The following is a 12297-nucleotide window of genomic DNA, read 5'->3' as shown; positions in this document are numbered from 1 at the left end:
CTCTCTCTTTCCTCTCGCTCTTTCCCCTCTCTCGCTCTCTCTTGCTCTCTCTCTGTCCTGCTCTGTCTCTTTCCTCTCTCTCTCTCGCTCTCTCTTGCTCTCTCTCTGTCCTGCTCTCTCTTTCCTTTCTCTCTCTCTTGCTCTCCCTCTTGCTCTCTCTCTTTCCTCTCTCTCGCTATCTCTCTGTCCTCTCCCTCCCTCTCTATCCCTCTCTCTCCATCTCCCTATCTTCTCCCTCCTGTGTTCTCTCAGTTCATTAGACAAACACAAACAGGCTGGTCCTCCATGGTGTGGTAACTGCAGCCAGTACACACAAACACAGAAAGGGAGACATGCTCATCCTATACACACTCAGACACCAGACTCCAAACTTCTCTCAAACAGACACTGGACTCCAAACTTCTATCAAACAGACACTGGACTCCAAACTTCTATCAAACAGACACTGGACTCCAAACTTCTCTCAAACAGACACTGGACTCCAAACTTCTATCAAACAGACACTGGACTCCAAACTTCTATCAAACAGACACTGGATTCCAAACTTCTATCAAACAGACACTGGACTCCAAACTTTTATCAAACAGACACTGGACTCCAAACTTCTATCAAACAGACACTGGACTCCAAACTTCTATCAAACAGACACTGGACTCCAAACTTCTCTCAAACAGACACTGGACTCCAAACTTCTATCAAACAGACACTGGACTCCAAACTTTTATCAAACAGACACTGGACTCCAAACTTCTATCAAACAGACACTGTACTCCAAACTTCTATCAAACAGACACTGGACTCCAAACTTCTATCAAACAGACACTGGACTCCAAACTTCTATCAAACAGACACTGTACTCCAAACTTCTATCAAACAGACACTGGACTCCAAACTTCTATCAAACAGACACTGGACTCCAAACTTCTATCAAACAGACACTGGACTCCAAACTTCTCTCAAACAGACACTGGACTCCAAACTTCTATCAAACAGACACTGGACTCCAAACTTTTATCAAACAGACACTGGACTCCAAACTTCTATCAAACAGACACTGTACTCCAAACTTCTATCAAACAGACACTGGACTCCAAACTTCTAGCAAACAGACACTGTACTCCAAACTTCTATCAAACAGACACTGTACTCCAAACTTCTATCAAACAGACACTGGACTCCAAACTTCTATCAAACAGACACTGGACTCCAAACTTCTATCAAACAGACACTGTACTCCAAACTTCTAGCAAACAGACACTGTACTCCAAACTTCTAGCAAACAGACACTGTACTCCAAACTTCTATCAAACAGACACTGGACTCCAAACTTCTCTCAGGGCACCAGTCACCCCTTGGGGCAAGGACACTTGAACAGTAGGGTTAAAATTCAACAGGACTGTAGGGAGGCTTTATTTGCATTCTATTCCACAGTCACAAACATCTGATTCAACTTGACTGATTACATACGCACGCATGGGAATGCACGCATGCACAGGCACACACACACACACACACACACACGCACGCACGCACGCACGCACACACGCACGCACGCACGCACGCACGCACGCACACAAACCCTGTCAGGTCACATATTGAGTTTTCCTTTCTTGTGTAATTGGTATTTACAGTAGACAGACATCAACCCCCTGACCTATGACCTCACCAGCAGTGTGGGCCAATCAGAGGCCAAGGGACGGTGCCAGGAGTATGCCGGCCAAGCTGTGACTGTGGGAGACTAATGAACTAATTGATCAGGGTGGAAGGCCTCTGGCCGTCACTATTCCTCAGAGGATCATACAGCAAATGAAGCCGATACAAGGACCAAACCACAGGCGCTCCACAGGACGTCACAGTCAGATCTTTATATGACCACAGGCAAACTAGCTCTCCACAATACAGGTACTCTCCAGACAGTTAATATTCATTCAATTCCTAAGAATATATTATTTGGCCATTAGTGGAAAGGTGGTCTGAATCTGAAGTTTGATGTACGTGGTTATGTGATTCGAAGTCTGTCCCATCAAACACACAGTAAGACAAAAACACAGACAGACACACGAACAGATGGACACAGACATGATGCACCCATCAGATTCCCCACAACAAGAGTCATTGCCAGCGCCATCGATGGTGTTCCTCCCTACAAAGAGACTCTGTCAAGCAATGGGCCAATGGCAGATTTCAAAACTATGAAATCCATTCTCTCATAGCTGGATTTAAGGATTTTCAGTAAGCCAGAAATTGTTGCGGTTTTGTTGTAATGAAATAGCTGTCTAATTGACGTCTCAATTAGAATATGTGCATTTCCTCAATTGACCATTTAACCATTTAAATGACACAGGCCCTCAGCTCAGACTAAATCCCATGCCATGATTACCTATGGATTGTCTGAGAAGATTTGATGAAATAGAGAGCCAGTCATCTCTTAGTATCATAGTATCTTAGTAGCCTCTTCTAGCTCTGCGATAGTGGATACTGCTGAACCTTACCTCTCTTATTGCAGGGTCCCAGCTGACGGCTCTAGTCTAGCTACAGTACCAAACAGCATACAGCCCATGCACTTCCGAGCTCAGCCTGGTCCCAGAACTGTTTGTGCTGTACTGCCAACTTCTGAGGTTGTCATTGGCATGACGACAGCCAGAGAGGGCTATTCGGTGCAAACAGGGGAAGGGGCTTCTCAGGGCCTAGACTGGGGTCCGTCTCTGGTTTGGGTCTGGCAGCCCTCTCCCTCCCTACCTCTCCAGACCCCATCAACAGCCTCTCTGTTCAGCCTACATGTGATGTGAGAGGTCAATGTGTACACCACAAGAATGAACCAGCCACTCAAAGTGGGGATCTTTGTGCATTTTTCTTATCCCTGCCACTCTCTCTCTCTCAGCCACTTGCTCCCTATAGACCGGACCTGGCTCCTTTGAGAGTGCTTCCCTTCCCCACTGTGAAGCAGCCTTCTTAGGCATCTCACAGACCATTCTCTACCTTATTGCTCCAGGTCTTCCATAGAGAGCGGTCATGTGACACAGCATTTGTATAGATGGGTGAAATGCATTGGCTTTGTGTTCCATGCTGAATAGTATCTCTCAGTGTCACACATATAAAGTGTTTGAAATGTGAGGGACAACTTAACATTGAGGGAAAGCAGGATCTGTAAAATGTGCCTCGCCTTATCTTCCTCAAATGGCAGCCCTTACATAAATGCCAGTGCACATTTACAAATGGGACTGGTTATGTGAGAGTTAGCTCACCCTCCTGGCTTCCATCCAGGCAGCTCAGCTCCACCTCGGGTCTCTCAATGAGCTTGACTTCCCACTGACCAAAGCTGGTTTCTCAAGCTCATCTCTCCACCTATTGCCTCATGTTTAATCTCCCAGCTCTTTCATTAGGAACACACCGTGTGTTACTTCTAAAGCAATGAACTGGCCAAAGCTCATTTAAAGCTAGATCGAGACCAGGGCTCTTTTGTACACAGTAGGAATGCCAGAGATGTTGGTCAAAGTTGGGGTTCCTATACCAGGGGTGAACATAACTATGGCAACACAGGCGCAAGGTCTGCTCAACCATAGGAGTGCTACAATACCGATGCCCTCGGTTTCTCATTCCAGTCAGGCCTGACCCAAATTACAATATCCTGGGAAAAACACTGTCCCCAACAACACACATGCGCACGCACATGCACGGCCACACACAAATACGCTCTGTCAAACACACTCACATACACTGCAAGCATAGGTCTTTATAAGAGGACACCAAACGAAGCCAATAACATGACTAGTCTAATGATATGCTTGGAGAATGAAGGGTTATGTTCTGGTGGGCGTGCACCTCTGTAGAATTGTGAAACTTGAATGATGGAGTGATTCAAGCAGTTGTGCTACAATATGAAGAAAACCCAAATATCGTTTTAGACTAGAGGAAACATAGATGTTCTTAGAAGTCTAGAAGTTTGCAACGAGTCCTACAGCATACTAAGTATTTGGATAAATGCTACTTTTGGAGTTAACCCCTTACTGTAATGCAAACACTAAATATTACAGGGAGACGGTAAACACAAAGCCCTGCAGCTCTCTCTACTATTGTTCTCATTTCCTCATGAGCTTGTTTTGAGCTTCTTGTTCTTTACTGTTTTATTTGTCTCACATACGAAGCCTGAAAGGGAAATATATCCAGTTTAAATTATAAATCCTTTGGTAATTGAAAAAACAAGAGCTTTTATGTTCATATACCTGAGCCTCTGAGCCTTCCACCTTCAGAACTGAATAAACCATAGAAAACACATGGACAATCAAGATGGTTTACAGCAACAGTGTGCTGAAAGGGATACAAAAACAACACCCATAGCTTGTGGTGATTAGTATCTGCAACCATACATTATAATCGAGACATCCAGGGGGGAAAAATTCACAAAAAGGCTCTCAAGCTATACTTTGGTTTGTCGCAGTATTTAGTGTATTATTAGCCTGGGACGTGGCACGACATCCAAAACAAAGCAAGCCAGAGAACACTTACTACACAGAGAGTTAATAATGATGCTGCCAACTCAAAGACACCAGTTCCACTATCCCACAACACAAACATTCCCCCTACGCTCCTTCCGCTATCACTAATTGTCCATATCTGTCTAGGCTACAGTTGGACTCATCTGATTGAGTCTCGGCCAATTTATACTCCACAGCCTCCCAGCATTGCTAGTCCCTGTCTGCCTCTCACAGTTCTGAAATCTCCCTCCTCATCTCAGCCCCAATAGCTTCACACGCCACATCTCTCCTGGTCACCCAACTACCACCACACATCCAAGTGTGCACCTTGCTCCGGTTATAAGTACTTACTTTGAACTGGAGGTCTGGTGGTTGTTCCAACGCTTTGCAATAGTTTGTGAACTCTCCTCTCATCTGCTCCTCACCCCTGCTGTCAGTCACTCTCTAATTCTCTCTCTACCTCCCTCTCTTTCTTTCACTTACTCTCTCACTCTTGTCTCTCCACAAAACTGTTTTCTCTCTCTCTCTCTCTCTCTCTCTCTCTCTCTCTCTCTCTCTCTCTCTCTCTCTCTCTCTCTCTCCCTCTCTCTCTCTCTCTCCCTCTCTCTCTCCCTCTCATTTTTGTTGCTGAGAGAGGAGGGCGTTCTTAAAATCTTGGTTTCCTGACTCGTGATCAGGATCTCATTGCCACAAGGTCACTCCAGGGACGGCCCGCTTGGCATGGGAGCAGCACTCGGAGAGAGAGAGAGAAGAGAGAAAGAGAGGGTAGAGAGGGAGGCAGGAGGGAGGAGAGGGAGCACTTAGAGACAGAACTGGAGCTATGGAGTCACACTGGGGACAGAGAGAGAGAGCGAGAGAGAGAGAGCGAGAGAGAGAGAGGTTGGGTTGAGTTGAGTTGAGTTGGGGTGGGTTGGGGTGGGGTGGGGTTAGCTACAGATGGGCTCTGACAGGATAGCCCCAGTCATCTAATATACAGGAGTTATATAAACAACATGAAGAACAACATGGACAACAGCATGGAGAATAGTACCCATACAGGAAAAAATACATTTCAATATATTTAATGTCGCATAAAATGTATTTCAAATACACTAACGGTCAAAAGTTTGGACACACCTACTCATTCAAGGGTTTTTCTTTATTTTTACTATTTTCTACATTGTAGAATAATGGCGAAGACATCAAAACTATGAAATAACACATATGGAATCACGTAGTAACCAAAAAAGTGTTCAACAAATCAAAATATATTTTATATTTGAGATTATTCAAATAGCCACCCTTTGCCTTGATGACAGCTTTGCACACAGCTTTGCACACTCTCTCAACCAGCTTCATGAGGCAGTCACCTGGAATGAATTTCAATTAACAGGTGTGCCTTCTTAAAAGTTAATTTGTGGAATTTCTTTCCTTCTTAATGCATTTGAGCCAATCAGTTGTGTTGTGACAAGGTAGGGGTGGTATCTTTTGATCGGTAGTGTACATGTACATACATTTGCATCTTTGCTTAAATGCATGTAATGTCTGACAATATTCCAGAAATGAATGGCAGTGACATCTAGTCTACAGGGTGGTCAAAGTGGTTCCTATGTCAGCTTCTTAAATTACTGATTACGTATTGATCAATGGCGATAATTATTTTTGGTCCACTAAGCCCAACATTGTTATGGTAAGTAAAAAATGTACTTTTGATATCACCTAAATTTAACATTCTGTCATAAAGAGCATGTTCAACTTTATAACATTTTCCCATGTCAAAAGAAAAAATGTATTACTGTAGTAAGAGCCTCTCTTCAGCTTAATTAAATAATGACAAAAAAGCTAAGCTATTTTAATAATTTTTGTATTTGAGTTATCGGTTTAAATAAAAACTATTCTTCGTACAACACTCCACCATATGTCAAAATGTAGGTGTAAGTCTTGTGCTTCCAATGAGTGGTATTATATGGATCTACAGTGGATGGTTAGCTGGGTTATGGTGTGTTCGTTTCCAAGTGGGGAGTGGGAATTTACCACATCTGGGGAAAATCCACTTGAACGGCCCTCAATCTGGTAATTACTAGTTAAATCAGCCATGAATCCCTTTGTGACAGGGGGAAAGGAAGCTTGTTGACTGCAGCAGGGAGAGGCAATTGAATGCCCCCCCCCCCCCCCACCCTATACATTTCTAGCCTGTCTATCTATGGGTAACAGGGTTGACGTGTTATGCTCAACTCACTCAGTTTTTTACCATAAAGCACCAGAAAAGAGTAGAACCAGCTCACCTGCTTTTACACTATGATTTGACTATTAGATGTTCAATTTTTCCTTTGAAATACATTTTTAAAAAGAAATTGTTTCTTAAAACAAGAGTTCATTTCATGTAACAGTGTTGACCTTAAAATGAGGGATAGATGTAAATGAATCACTAATCACTTGAAATAAATAAAAATCTTCAGAAATAACTTTGTCAAAGCAATGAAATAACTAGGGCTTTACAATGATGGTGAAAACTTGACCTATTTTGGGGGGTTCGTGGGCTAAAATCTTCCTAGAAGTCTCAGAGGGTCCACGGAGAGACATGTCAAAATTCAGAATTTTGTCACTTTAGCCTTTATTGAAAATCATTGAAATATTTCCAGATGTATTTAAAATATATTGTGATATAGACTTTACATACATACATATACATATATATACATATACATTTTAAATACATTCCGTAATAAATTTTGGAATGTATTTCAACTGTATTAAATAAAATACAAATTATACATTATTTGGCCAATTTTTTATATTTAATGTATCCTTAAAAGGTATATAAAAATATATTTTAGATGTATTTTTATTTCGATATGAGTATAGTCAAAATACTATTGAGTAATAGGAGTTTGGATCAGTTAGACTTTTAACTGGTATCATTCTCAATCGACAGCACTGTACTTCTGTCGACTACAACTGCGTTCGACAAAGAAAGTAACTTTCTGAAAACTCTCCCTCTTCTCAATTAATTTCACTTCTAATTTGCTGTGGAATCCTCTTAATGGTGGCACTTTAACAGTTGGTAGGAGGATAAATACATCCGCTGCGGAGCAGATGGCTGCAGATGACCTTATAGGAAGAGTCGCCCCCTGTTGCAGCTGGTTCCGACCGGTTTCGACAGATTACAGCACACTGAATCAATAACGTGTCATTAACACTGGATATTCCACAGCCCATGTACAATACTGACGTCAGACTAACACTGCCCATACAGACAGGCATGCGGGCACAAACACACACACACACAGCCTTGTGTTTCATAACAGGAGCTTGAGCCTAGACATACTATTAGACAGGCCTTTGATGCTGGTTTCGAAGTATTTATCAGAAAGTTTGTTGAATGTCTGTTTTATCAATCCAGGTTCTCATTTGAAATCAAATATCTGCTTGAAAAGATCTAATCTCTTTATGGAATGTATTTAGATTGCTGGAAAGTGCCTTTCTCTACCGCATTAGACAAAGTGAAAGGACTGAGTATTGTCCAATCTATAGAGGAGGACCCACCCTGTGTTGTTGGTGGAGGAAGAGGAAGCTCTGCACTGCATTTTATGCTTAAAATACCAATTTGAACCATCAGCTCACATGCAGCCTCTTCTATCGGTGTCACACTATAGTTAAAGTAACTCTTTAATTTGAGACATTCATCAGGAAAACATCATCAATGGTCATTCGCCAGTATGAGTCATGGTCCCAGGTGGTGATATGCCACTCCACCATCCCCTTCCTTCCTTCTCATATTCCTCTCATCAATAATGAACTCACTCCATTTGCTCCCCTCCCCTAAGTGTGTTATATGTCCCAGCATGTCCCTCTTGAGCTCTTTCAATGATGCCATTTTTATCAACTTATTGAATGAGAAATGAGACACGATGAATTCGAGACGCGATGAAAAAGGACTTTGGTCAACACCAGCCGTTTTATTCTATTCATTCAATCCAGAACAACTATGGATTCACCATTATCACAGGGCATCGCTCTCAAAAACACAATTCACAAGCAGAAAAAATTGAAAATAGCTCTCTCCGGCAGGTCCAGTTCCTACCTCATTATTTTTCATCAGTTTAAACTGGTTGTTGGCCCTATGAACCTGCAGAGTATAAGGGCTTTGTCTACCATTAGGTTAGCCCCATCCCACCCCATCCCTGTGTCTACCATTAGGTTAGCCCCATCCCACCCCATCCCTGTGTCTACCATTAGGTTAGCCCCACCCCATCCCTGTTTGTACCATTAGGTTAGCCCCATCCCATCCCTGTTTGTACCATTAGGTTAGCCCCATCCCATCCCTGTTTCTACCATTAGGTTAGCCCCATCCCATCCCTGTTTCTACCATTAGGTTAGCCCCATGCCATCCCTGTGTCTACCATTAGGTTAGCCCCATGCCATCCCTGTTTGTACCATTAGGTTAGCCCCATGCCATCCCTGTTTCTACCATTAGGTTAGCCCCATCCCATCCCTGTTTCTACCATTAGGTTAGCCCCATCCCATCCCTGTTTCTACCATTAGGTTAGCCCCATCCCATCCCTGTTTCTACCATTAGGTTAGCCCCATGCCATCCCTGTTTCTACCATTAGGTTAGCCCCATCCCATCCCATCCCTGTGTCTACCATTAGGTTAGCCCCATGCCATCCCTGTTTGTACCATTAGGTTAGCCCCATCCCATCCCTGTTTCTACCATTAGGTTAGCCCCATGCCATCCCTGTTTCTACCATTAGGTTAGCCCCATCCCATCCCTGTTTCTACCATTAGGTTAGCCCCATCCCATCCCTGTTTCTACCATTAGGTTAGCCCCATCCCATCCCTGTGTCTACCATTAGGTTAGCCCCATGCCATCCCTGTGTCTACCATTAGGTTAGCCCCATGCCATCCCTGTTTCTACCATTAGGTTAGCCCCATGCCATCCCATCCCTGTTTGTACCATTAGGTTAGCCCCAACCCATCCAATCCCTGTTTCTACCATTAGGTTAGCCCCATGCCATCCCATCCCTGTTTGTACCATTAGGTTAGCCCCATCCCATCCCTGTGTCTACCATTAGGTTAGCCCCATCCCACCCCATCCCTGTTTCTACCATTAGGTTAGCCCCATCCCATCCCTGTGTCTACCATTAGGTTAGCCCCATCCCATCCCTGTGTCTACCATTAGGTTAGCCCCATGCCATCCCTGTGTCTACCATTAGGTTAGCCCCATGCCATCCCTGTTTGTACCATTAGGTTAGCCCCATCCCATCCCTGTTTGTACCATTAGGTTAGCCCCATCCCATCCCTGTTTCTACCATTAGGTTAGCCCCATCCCATCCCATCCCTGTTTCTACCATTAGGTTAGCCCCATGCCATCCCTGTGTCTACCATTAGGTTAGCCCCATCCCATCCCTGTGTCTACCATTAGGTTAGACCCACCCCATCCCTGTTTCTACCATTAGGTTAGCCCCATCCCATCCCTGTTTGTACCATTAGGTTAGCCCCATGCCATCCCTGTTTGTACCATTAGGTTAGCCCCACCCCATCCCTGTGTCTACCATTAGGTTAGCCCCATGCCATCCCTGTGTCTACCATTAGGTTAGCCCCATCCCATCCCTGTTTGTACCATTAGGTTAGCCCCATCCCATCCCTGTTTGTACCATTAGGTTAGCCCCATGCCATCCCTGTTTGTACCATTAGGTTAGCCCCATCCCATCCCTGTGTCTACCATTAGGTTAGCCCCATGCCATCCCTGTGTCTACCATTAGGTTAGCCCCATCCCATCCCTGTTTGTACCATTAGGTTAGCCCCATCCCATCCCTGTTTCTACCATTAGGTTAGCCCCATCCCATCCCTGTTTCTACCATTAGGTTAGCCCCATCCCATCCCTGTTTCTACCATTAGGTTAGCCCCATCCCATCCCTGTGTCTACCATTAGGTTAGCCCCATCCCATCCCTGTGTCTACCATTAGGTTAGCCCCATCCCACCCCATCCCTGTTTCTACCATTAGGTTAGCCCCATCCCATCCCTGTTTGTACCATTAGGTTAGCCCCATCCCATCCCTGTTTCTACCATTAGGTTAGCCCCACCCCATCCCTGTTTCTACCATTAGGTTAGCCCCATCCCATCCCTGTGTCTACCATTAGGTTAGCCCCATGCCATCCCTGTTTCTACCATTAGGTTAGCCCCATCCCATCCCTGTGTCTACCATTAGGTTAGCCCCACCCCATCCCTGTGTCTACCATTAGGTTAGCCCCATGCCATCCCTGTTTCTACCATTAGGTTAGCCCCATCCCACCCCATCCCTGTTTGTACCATTAGCCCCATGCCATCCCTGTTTGTACCATTAGGTTAGCCCCATCCCATCCCTGTTTCTACCATTAGGTTAGCCCCATGCCATCCCTGTTTCTACCATTAGGTTAGCCCCATGCCATCCCTGTTTCTACCATTAGGTTAGCCCCATGCCATCCCTGTTTCTACCATTAGGTTAGCCCCATGCCATCCCTGTGTCTACCATTAGGTTAGCCCCATGCCATCCCTGTGTCTACCATTAGGTTAGCCCCATCCCATCCCTGTTTGTACCATTAGGTTAGCCCCATGCCATCCCTGTGTCTACCATTAGGTTAGCCCCACCCCATCCCTGTTTCTACCATTAGGTTAGCCCCACCCCATCCCTGTTTCTACCATTAGGTTAGCCCCATGCCATCCCTGTTTCTACCATTAGGTTAGCCCCATGCCATCCCTGTGTCTACCATTAGGTTAGCCCCATGCCATCCCTGTGTCTACCATTAGGTTAGCCCCATGCCATCCCTGTGTCTACCATTAGGTTAGCCCCATGCCATCCCTGTGTCTACCATTAGGTTAGCCCCATCCCATCCCTGTTTGTACCATTAGGTTAGCCCCATGCCATCCCTGTGTCTACCATTAGGTTAGCCCCACCCCATCCCTGTTTCTACCATTAGGTTAGCCCCACCCCATCCCTGTTTCTACCATTAGGTTAGCCCCATGCCATCCCTGTTTCTACCATTAGGTTAGCCCCATGCCATCCCTGTGTCTACCATTAGGTTAGCCCCATGCCATCCCTGTTTCTACCATTAGGTTAGCCCCATCCCATCCCTGTGTCTACCATTAGGTTAGCCCCATCCCATCCCTGTTTCTACCATTAGGTTAGCCCCATCCCATCCCTGTTTGTACCATTAGGTTAGCCCCATGCCATCCCTGTGTCTACCATTAGGTTAGCCCCACCCCATCCCTGTTTCTACCATTAGGTTAGCCCCACCCCATCCCTGTTTCTACCATTAGGTTAGCCCCATCCCATCCCTGTTTGTACCATTAGGTTAGCCCCATCCCTGTTTGTACCATTAGGTTAGCCCCATGCCATCCCTGTTTCTACCATTAGGTTAGCCCCACCCCATCCCTGTGTCTACCATTAGGTTAGCCCCATGCCATCCCTGTGTCTACCATTAGGTTAGCCCCATCCCATCCCATCCCTGTTTGTACCATTAGGTTAGCCCCATGCCATCCCTGTTTGTACCATTAGGTTAGCCCCATCCCATCCCATCCCTGTTTCTACCATTAGGTTAGCCCCATCCCATGCCATCCCTGTTTCTACCATTAGGTTAGCCCCACCCCATCCCTGTTTCTACCATTAGGTTAGCCCCATCCCATCCCTGTGTCTACCATTAGGTTAGCCCCACACCTACCTACCCGAGGCCCAGAGACCCGGCTGTCGTTCGCTCTGTCATCTCCCAGACACAAATACGTTGGCTGGGAGAAAATTGCTGAGCAGAGAGCAATATTGTTTGGGAAACATCGCTAAAAGGGAGCATACGGCGGAAAGGGAGA

The 12297-nt window shown here is 45.2% G+C and overlaps 1 protein-coding gene across 1 annotated transcript in view; it reads right to left on the bottom strand.

The window, feature by feature from the left end:
- The window catches only part of LOC120032319 (pleiotrophin-A-like), a 48465-nt gene extending 43481 nt beyond the window's left edge, over positions 1-4984 (bottom strand). The window contains exon 1 of the mRNA XM_038978364.1: positions 4827-4984. The gene's annotated coding sequence lies outside the window, so the exon portion shown is untranslated. The remainder of the gene's footprint in view (positions 1-4826) is intronic.
- Between the last annotated feature and the right edge of the window lie 7313 nt (positions 4985-12297).

Source organism: Salvelinus namaycush, chromosome 38 (assembly GCF_016432855.1).
Source record: "Salvelinus namaycush isolate Seneca chromosome 38, SaNama_1.0, whole genome shotgun sequence".
Taxonomy (NCBI): Eukaryota; Metazoa; Chordata; class Actinopteri; order Salmoniformes; family Salmonidae; genus Salvelinus; species Salvelinus namaycush.
This window is presented reverse-complemented; position numbering and strand designations above follow the sequence as displayed.